General features: G+C 33.3%; 1 long non-coding RNA gene across 1 annotated transcript; it reads right to left on the bottom strand.

Moving 5' to 3' along the window:
• Positions 1-707: 707 nt before the first annotated feature.
• On the bottom strand, positions 708-5,823 carry LOC128235040 (uncharacterized). The gene is made up of 3 exons (XR_008261106.1): positions 5,632-5,823; positions 4,572-4,641; positions 708-3,874 (listed from the first exon to the last, which is right to left on the bottom strand). It is a non-coding gene; the product is annotated as an uncharacterized LOC128235040 (long non-coding RNA).
• Positions 5,824-6,530: the final 707 nt, after the last annotated feature.

Raw genomic sequence — 6,530 nt, 5'->3', positions numbered from 1 at the left:
CATGATTGAATTTGGTACACGACATTTGTATACTTTATGAATATATGTATGATGTACATGTATATTTGAGAAAATAAAATTGAAAAACAAAATAATTCCAGTAACTTTCAGATTTGATCAACATGCATAATTATGTCCCTTAATTTTATTTCAAATATTAAACAAGCAATAATGGAGCCATCAGTATGCAATCCAATGTAATATTGATTATAATTTAGGTTCTGCTCTTATTTTTAAATTTTATTTCTGTGCAAAGCTCTTTTAAGTGCATTGAGTATTTTGGGAGACTTAACACAATCTTTCTGTTTTTTTTACCCCTTATTCATTGCTTTAAGTTACCAATACAAAATTAAATCTTAATTATAAAAAATACTCAAAATGTCCCAGTCTTCACCATAAACTAACAAGAAAAGAACTAAAACATAACTATGGGTCAGAGTTATAGATCTTTCTATGCATTTCATTTGTCTAAATAAATTACCTGTCTCTTGTGCAATAACCTTGTGCCTCTTGAGTACTTGGCTTGACCGTATGTCTTTTATTACATCGTTTGAATGTTTTTGATTTGCACAAAACAATGATGATGACACTATGCTTTGCAAAAACCTCAACACATTTTCTTCAAACGAGAACAAGGAAATTCAGAATAACTTTTATTACATTGTTTAATGATTTTAGAAAATACACCCATACAATCAATGAAATAACAAGAGGGCCATGATGGCCCTAAATTGCTCACCTGAGTAAAAGAGTTTAACCTTTGTAATCAATATAGCTTGATATTTGTTCTCAAAGCTGTACATATGATTCAAATTTCAAAACTTAGCTTCAAAAATAAGTTGCAAAAAAGTTACAATAAAGGTAATCCACAGCATTGATAATTGTTTTCAAAACTGTACACATGGTCAAAATGTTATTGCTGCACCTTAAAAAAAGAAGTAGGTCAAAAAGTCACTTTCAAGGTCATCCAAGGACAATATTGATATTTGTTTTCAAAACTCCACACATGATCTAAATTTCATTGCTGTATAGCTTCATAAATAAGAAAGTAGGCAGTCACAGTCAAGGTCATCCAACCACAACATAGGGCAATTGTGTTGATACCAAACCAGTTTCAGTTTGGTTTCAATTGTTTCAGCAGATTCGAAACCGGTTTTGATAATTTTGCTTGAAGTTACAAAAGCATGTTTTTGTGAACAGTTCCAACAATATGGCGGAGCATACAAACTGATATATTAACACACACTTATTAATAGTACCATTTTCATTTAGCTCATTTGCCCATTGTAAGGCATTGTTTTAAAAAAACATTGAGTTTCAACAAACATGGTTGATCAATTACCGCCATGCTGTTTTAAAAGAAAACTAGTTTTCGGATGGAATGAATCGATGAACCCACCTTCAGTAGGGGTTTCGATAGTGACTCAAAAACTGGTTTCGGTTTATGTTTAAAAAAACCCATAAAACTGGTTTCGGTTTTATTTGAAACTGTGACAATAAATACATAGTTTGTGAAAACAAAATAAAACCGAAACCAGTTTATTACCAACAAAAACGCCCATTGTTATTGGTTTACAGAATTGTGAACATGGTGAATATTTCTTTGCTGTAGTTTCAAAAATAAGACAGTAGGACTAGGTAAAAAAGGGTGGAACCAAATTTGCTTAATTTGCACAATCTTGGTAGAGGACCACTATATGATGCTCGTAACAAATTATTAAAGGTTTCGGCCTAGCAGTGTCAGACAAGAAGATTTTCTATAAGTCCACAGAAAACCTTATGGCAAAGCGAGTTTTGACCCCACAGGCATAATTTGATTTTAACGCAATTGTGTAAGACATAGGAACGACGGACAGCGCACCATCCAATAAAATATTGTACTGCTTTAAATTATGAGGATTTGATAAAAAATACTTATGAAGAGCCTACAGTTACTTTGTCTCAATTTTAATCCAACACAGCATGGCTTCCCATCTATGAGTGTGTGTTACAGTCTTGTTTATATAAGGTGTATTAACTAACCACGAAAAAGATAAGATTGTACAATTACAATGGTCTACATGTAGTTAAATGGAAAAGTCTGATCATTTAATTCATCATTGAGTAAAAATGAAATTCTTCTATAGATAATATAAAGAGATATAATTATTCCTAATATTAACCTATGAAAAAAAATTATTACCTTAAAAGTGACTAATTTGAAGAATTAAAAAATATAACATATACCCCTTCTTACTAAAAATAGAAAAACTAAAAATAGACAATACACTGTTCAACAGAAAGGGAGACCATAGAGCAAGGTTTGCTGCCCTTGCTTCAAGAGTAAACTTTACATAACTATCAAGATTTTAACACCAGATTGTTTTTGTTGTTGTTGTTGATCAATCGTGACCCCTTGTTGTATTTTTGTACAAGATTACTCAAGGAAGCTTCCTGTAAAGTTTCATTGAATTTGGACTGGAAGTTTTAAAGGAGATGTTTTTTTAAGCAAAACAGGACGTTGGCCATTTTGTTGTTGTTGTTGTTGGTGATCAATCGTGACCCCTTGTTGTATTTTTGTAGAGGGGCACCCAAGGAAGCTTCCTGTAAAGTTTCATTGAATTTGGAGTGGCAGTTTCAGAAAAGATGTTTTAAAGTAAAACAGGAAGTCAGCCATTTTGTTGTTGTTACTGTTGTTGTTGTTGTTGTTATTGATGATCAATCATGACCCCTTTTTGTATTTTGAAAAGGTCACCCAATGAAGCTTCCTGTAAAGTTTCATTGAATTGGACTGGTACATGTAGTTTCAGAGGAGCTGTTTTTTAAAGCAAAACAGGAAGTAGGCCATTTTGTTGTTGTTGTTGTTGTTAATCAATCGTGACCCCTGTTGTATTTTTTAGAGGGACACCAAAGGAAGCTTCCTGTGAAGTTTCATTGAATTTGGAGTGGTAGTTTCAGAGCAGATGTTTGTTAAGCAATTGTTGACGGATGGACAACAGACAAAGAGCGATCACAATAGCTCACCCTGAGCACAATGTGCTCTGGTCAGCTAAAAATGTATCAGTAAAATCACAAGTCATATTAAGTGTGTTAAATTCAACTTAATAAAGAAAATAAATATTAGTTGCAGTGCTCATCACTTCTAACAAACAGACTAAAAAAACAAATCAACACAAATGGAAACAACTGTTTGCAAGTCAGCAAGTATCTTATTTTAAACCTAATAATTTCAGCTAGATTCCAACGCAAGCTGAAAGCAGAATCACTCTCTTACAGTATGGCATGTGCCCTATTAGGGCTTTCTGAAGTATTTTAAAATGAACTAATGTCTGCCAATTCCATATGTTCCTGTTTCTGTAGTTATCTTCCCTCCTTCTTATGAAAATCGTTTTAAGCGTAGATAAATCCTTTACCACACAGTTGAATAAATATCTATAAATATGCACTTTCCGTTGTTAAAAAAGTTCCACAGTGAAGAAATATGTGTCGGGTTTAAATGTAAAGTTCACTCAAATAGTCTGAAAAATATATTTAAGAAAGTTGACTGCAAGAGGGTTACCACTGAGTAGCACTACCAAGCATAATTAACGAGTCTGGCTCTATCTAGGTTGTAAAGTAAATGTCCAGCTTCAGATTGTATTGCTTTAGGCATCGAGGGTTTAATGTTACTTTTTGTATTTACTAATCACGGGCCAACAGTTGACTTTTATCTGCAACTTCACATCAGTATGTAAGTCATCAAATATCAAGTTGTTCCATTGAACATGTTATTCCACTTTGTTTCCATCTTGTACTTATTTTCCTTTCCAGGTTGGCTTTGCAGTTGTGTTACATGTTTTCCGTGTATTGCAGGTCAATCCTCAGTACAATGGCATATTTGATTACATTCCAGTGCCTGAAAAAAAAACCCATAAAATACAACAGTAACAATAGGAATGAGATTTTCAGATTAATTATTTTAAAAGCCTGTACAATAACATAGAAATTATTCACAAAATATTAAGTGCCACACCAATTTAAAGCTGCATCCTCACAGATTTACTGTTCTGACACCTTTTTATTTCTGTCTTTTAACAAGCAAATTGGCAATTATTGTGCAAATGTCTAGAAAGTTATATTAGACTGCTGACACAATAACAGATCACAACCTTTTATATTCAAGTTTGATAAATTAGGCAAAAATCCTTCAATTTAGTCATATAAGGGCACGCATAATAGAATAGATTTCAATTGTTTGGAAAACTGCCGAAAAAATATTTTTTCCATATTGCTTTAAGCCATATATTTGTGTACATTTAATTTAAATATTCAACTCCCTAAATACTACTTTGATATCAATTGAAAGGCTTTTGAGATACGACCAAAAAGAACTGTCAATCTGTGAGAGAGCAGCTTTAAGCTTTGGACCAAATTTAAGAATTGATGAAAAATGAAATTGTTATCATGTTGAAATTCTAATACAATTTTAATATTACCATCATTCTTTGTTGATTGATTGTACAAACATGCAAGTACATTTTGGCTAAGCCCAGTAGGGTACTTGATTGTTGAATTATTGTCCGAATTTTGAAAATAGCACTTGTAACCATTACCTCATCTGCCTTTTTTCATCAGAACAAGCCAGGAATTCTGAGCCGGCCGCACCACTGGTACCATACTGCCCTTTGAAAATAACAATAAGATTAAAATTTAAATGTCTGCAATATTCATTGACACAGCAAAAATGTCAGCATCTTTCAATGTTTTTGCATCACCACCAACCGTTGACATTATAGAATTTAACCTTGAAAGAAATGTGTGCTGGTTTTTGTGTTCAAACCCATTTTGCTTGACCACTAGCATGATGATCTAATTTATTTTGAGAGCTATATTAGTGAACAGGCATCAAATTATGCCATAACATTGAGCTCTCAGTTATCTACACACTCTACAATTTTAATGAATAAATGAATTTAACTATGTCACTGACAGTCAAAGATTATATTTATAAAGGAGGTATGTTTTAGCACGTATATGGTTAAACTTAAAGAAAAGTAAATTTTAATTATAAAAAATGAAGTTTGTAAAAACACTGTGTTTATGCACCAGTCAATTGTAACCACGGCCCCCCTAGGTCCGGGAAATATCGTGACTTTGACTTTCAGTCCAGCCAACCCCGGCTAAAATCCTCGGACGTACAGATGGTCAAATCCCCGCCAAATAACCCCGCACCCCAGGGGCCCTCGGTAAGGTCCATTTCCCTCTATATTTAAAGCTAAGATAAAACCACCACATTCACCCGGCACTGCGGGGCCACCTGAAAGGTAAAAACCCGGCTATCCCCAGTAATACAGTATACCCCCGGACCTGGGGGGCTGTGGTTACAATTGACTGGTGCATTATAAGAAAGTCTAACCTATTATCAATCTAAATAAAGTCAGATTCAGACTTATTTGTATTATAAATAAATTATTTGTGTTCTTAATTTTGCCAAGTTAGTTGGTCACTGGAGCTCAAAAATTATTATTTACTATCTCAGCATCCGTCAATTGGAAGCAGACTTAACCCCACCCACTAAAAATAAAAGAAATTCTATTTAGTTTCTCATTGGGGCACTTTTTATGCCATTTTTAAATTTTAATAAAATATATCAAGTATAAAAATAACACTTACACACAAATAAGTGGTAATACTAATAGTTCTCCCCTCATCCTGTCTTTGGTCTAACATATGGCTTGGTTGTTTGAACATCTCCTTGGTCGGCCATGATGGACTATTTTCTAATAACCCGTATTATTTCCGAGGCCAATTCCAGTTTAATACTGGCCGAGGTATTTAGGAACGCAATGAGCCAGATGCCTGTGATTTCCACCATAGTACAAATGGCAATATCATAGTAAGGGGAAGTAACTTTTCCGTGATTAGTCGGAGCTAGCATTAACAAGCTCATCTTAAGTTTCGTAATCAAATTCTAGTTATATCGTATCACGGTTTGAACTTAAGCAATAGACACATTCCGATTTGCGATAATTATAAAATTATAATTAATTATATGAAGACAATTTTGAATCAAACGACGTAACATTTTAGTGAAAAGTTGACATTTACATGTTTAGTTTCGTAATCGAAATCGAGTTAAGCGTACTGTATTGCGTTTTGGCATTAGGCGTTAGACAAATAGCGGTTTGGAACATGTTGAAATTTGCTAGCCAGATACAGACAATGCCTATTCAAGAAAGATGGAAAACGAAATGTAAATTACGAGTTAACACTTTATTACAACGAATTAAACAATACATGAATGGAATATATTGTAAGAGATTATTAATAAAGCATATAAATGTAAACAAATTGCCAAGTTCATTTTTGAACCAAATACCGCTCCATATCATTCTGGTTACTAAATATGCTAGAGTCATTAGAAAAGACAGTAATAAAACTTATTTTCAGGGTTACCATTTAAACTGTGTTCATAGGGGAACAGTACGCTTCTAATATTTGTCTCGGAAATGAATGACATTTATACAATATTTTAATATAACAAAAGTCATGTGTAAAAAAGCCGACATCTG

Source organism: Mya arenaria, chromosome 5, assembly GCF_026914265.1.
Source record: "Mya arenaria isolate MELC-2E11 chromosome 5, ASM2691426v1".
Lineage (NCBI taxonomy): Eukaryota > Metazoa > Mollusca > Bivalvia > Myida > Myidae > Mya > Mya arenaria.
The sequence above is the reverse complement of the archived record's forward strand: the minus strand, read 5'-3'. Positions and strand labels throughout refer to the sequence as shown.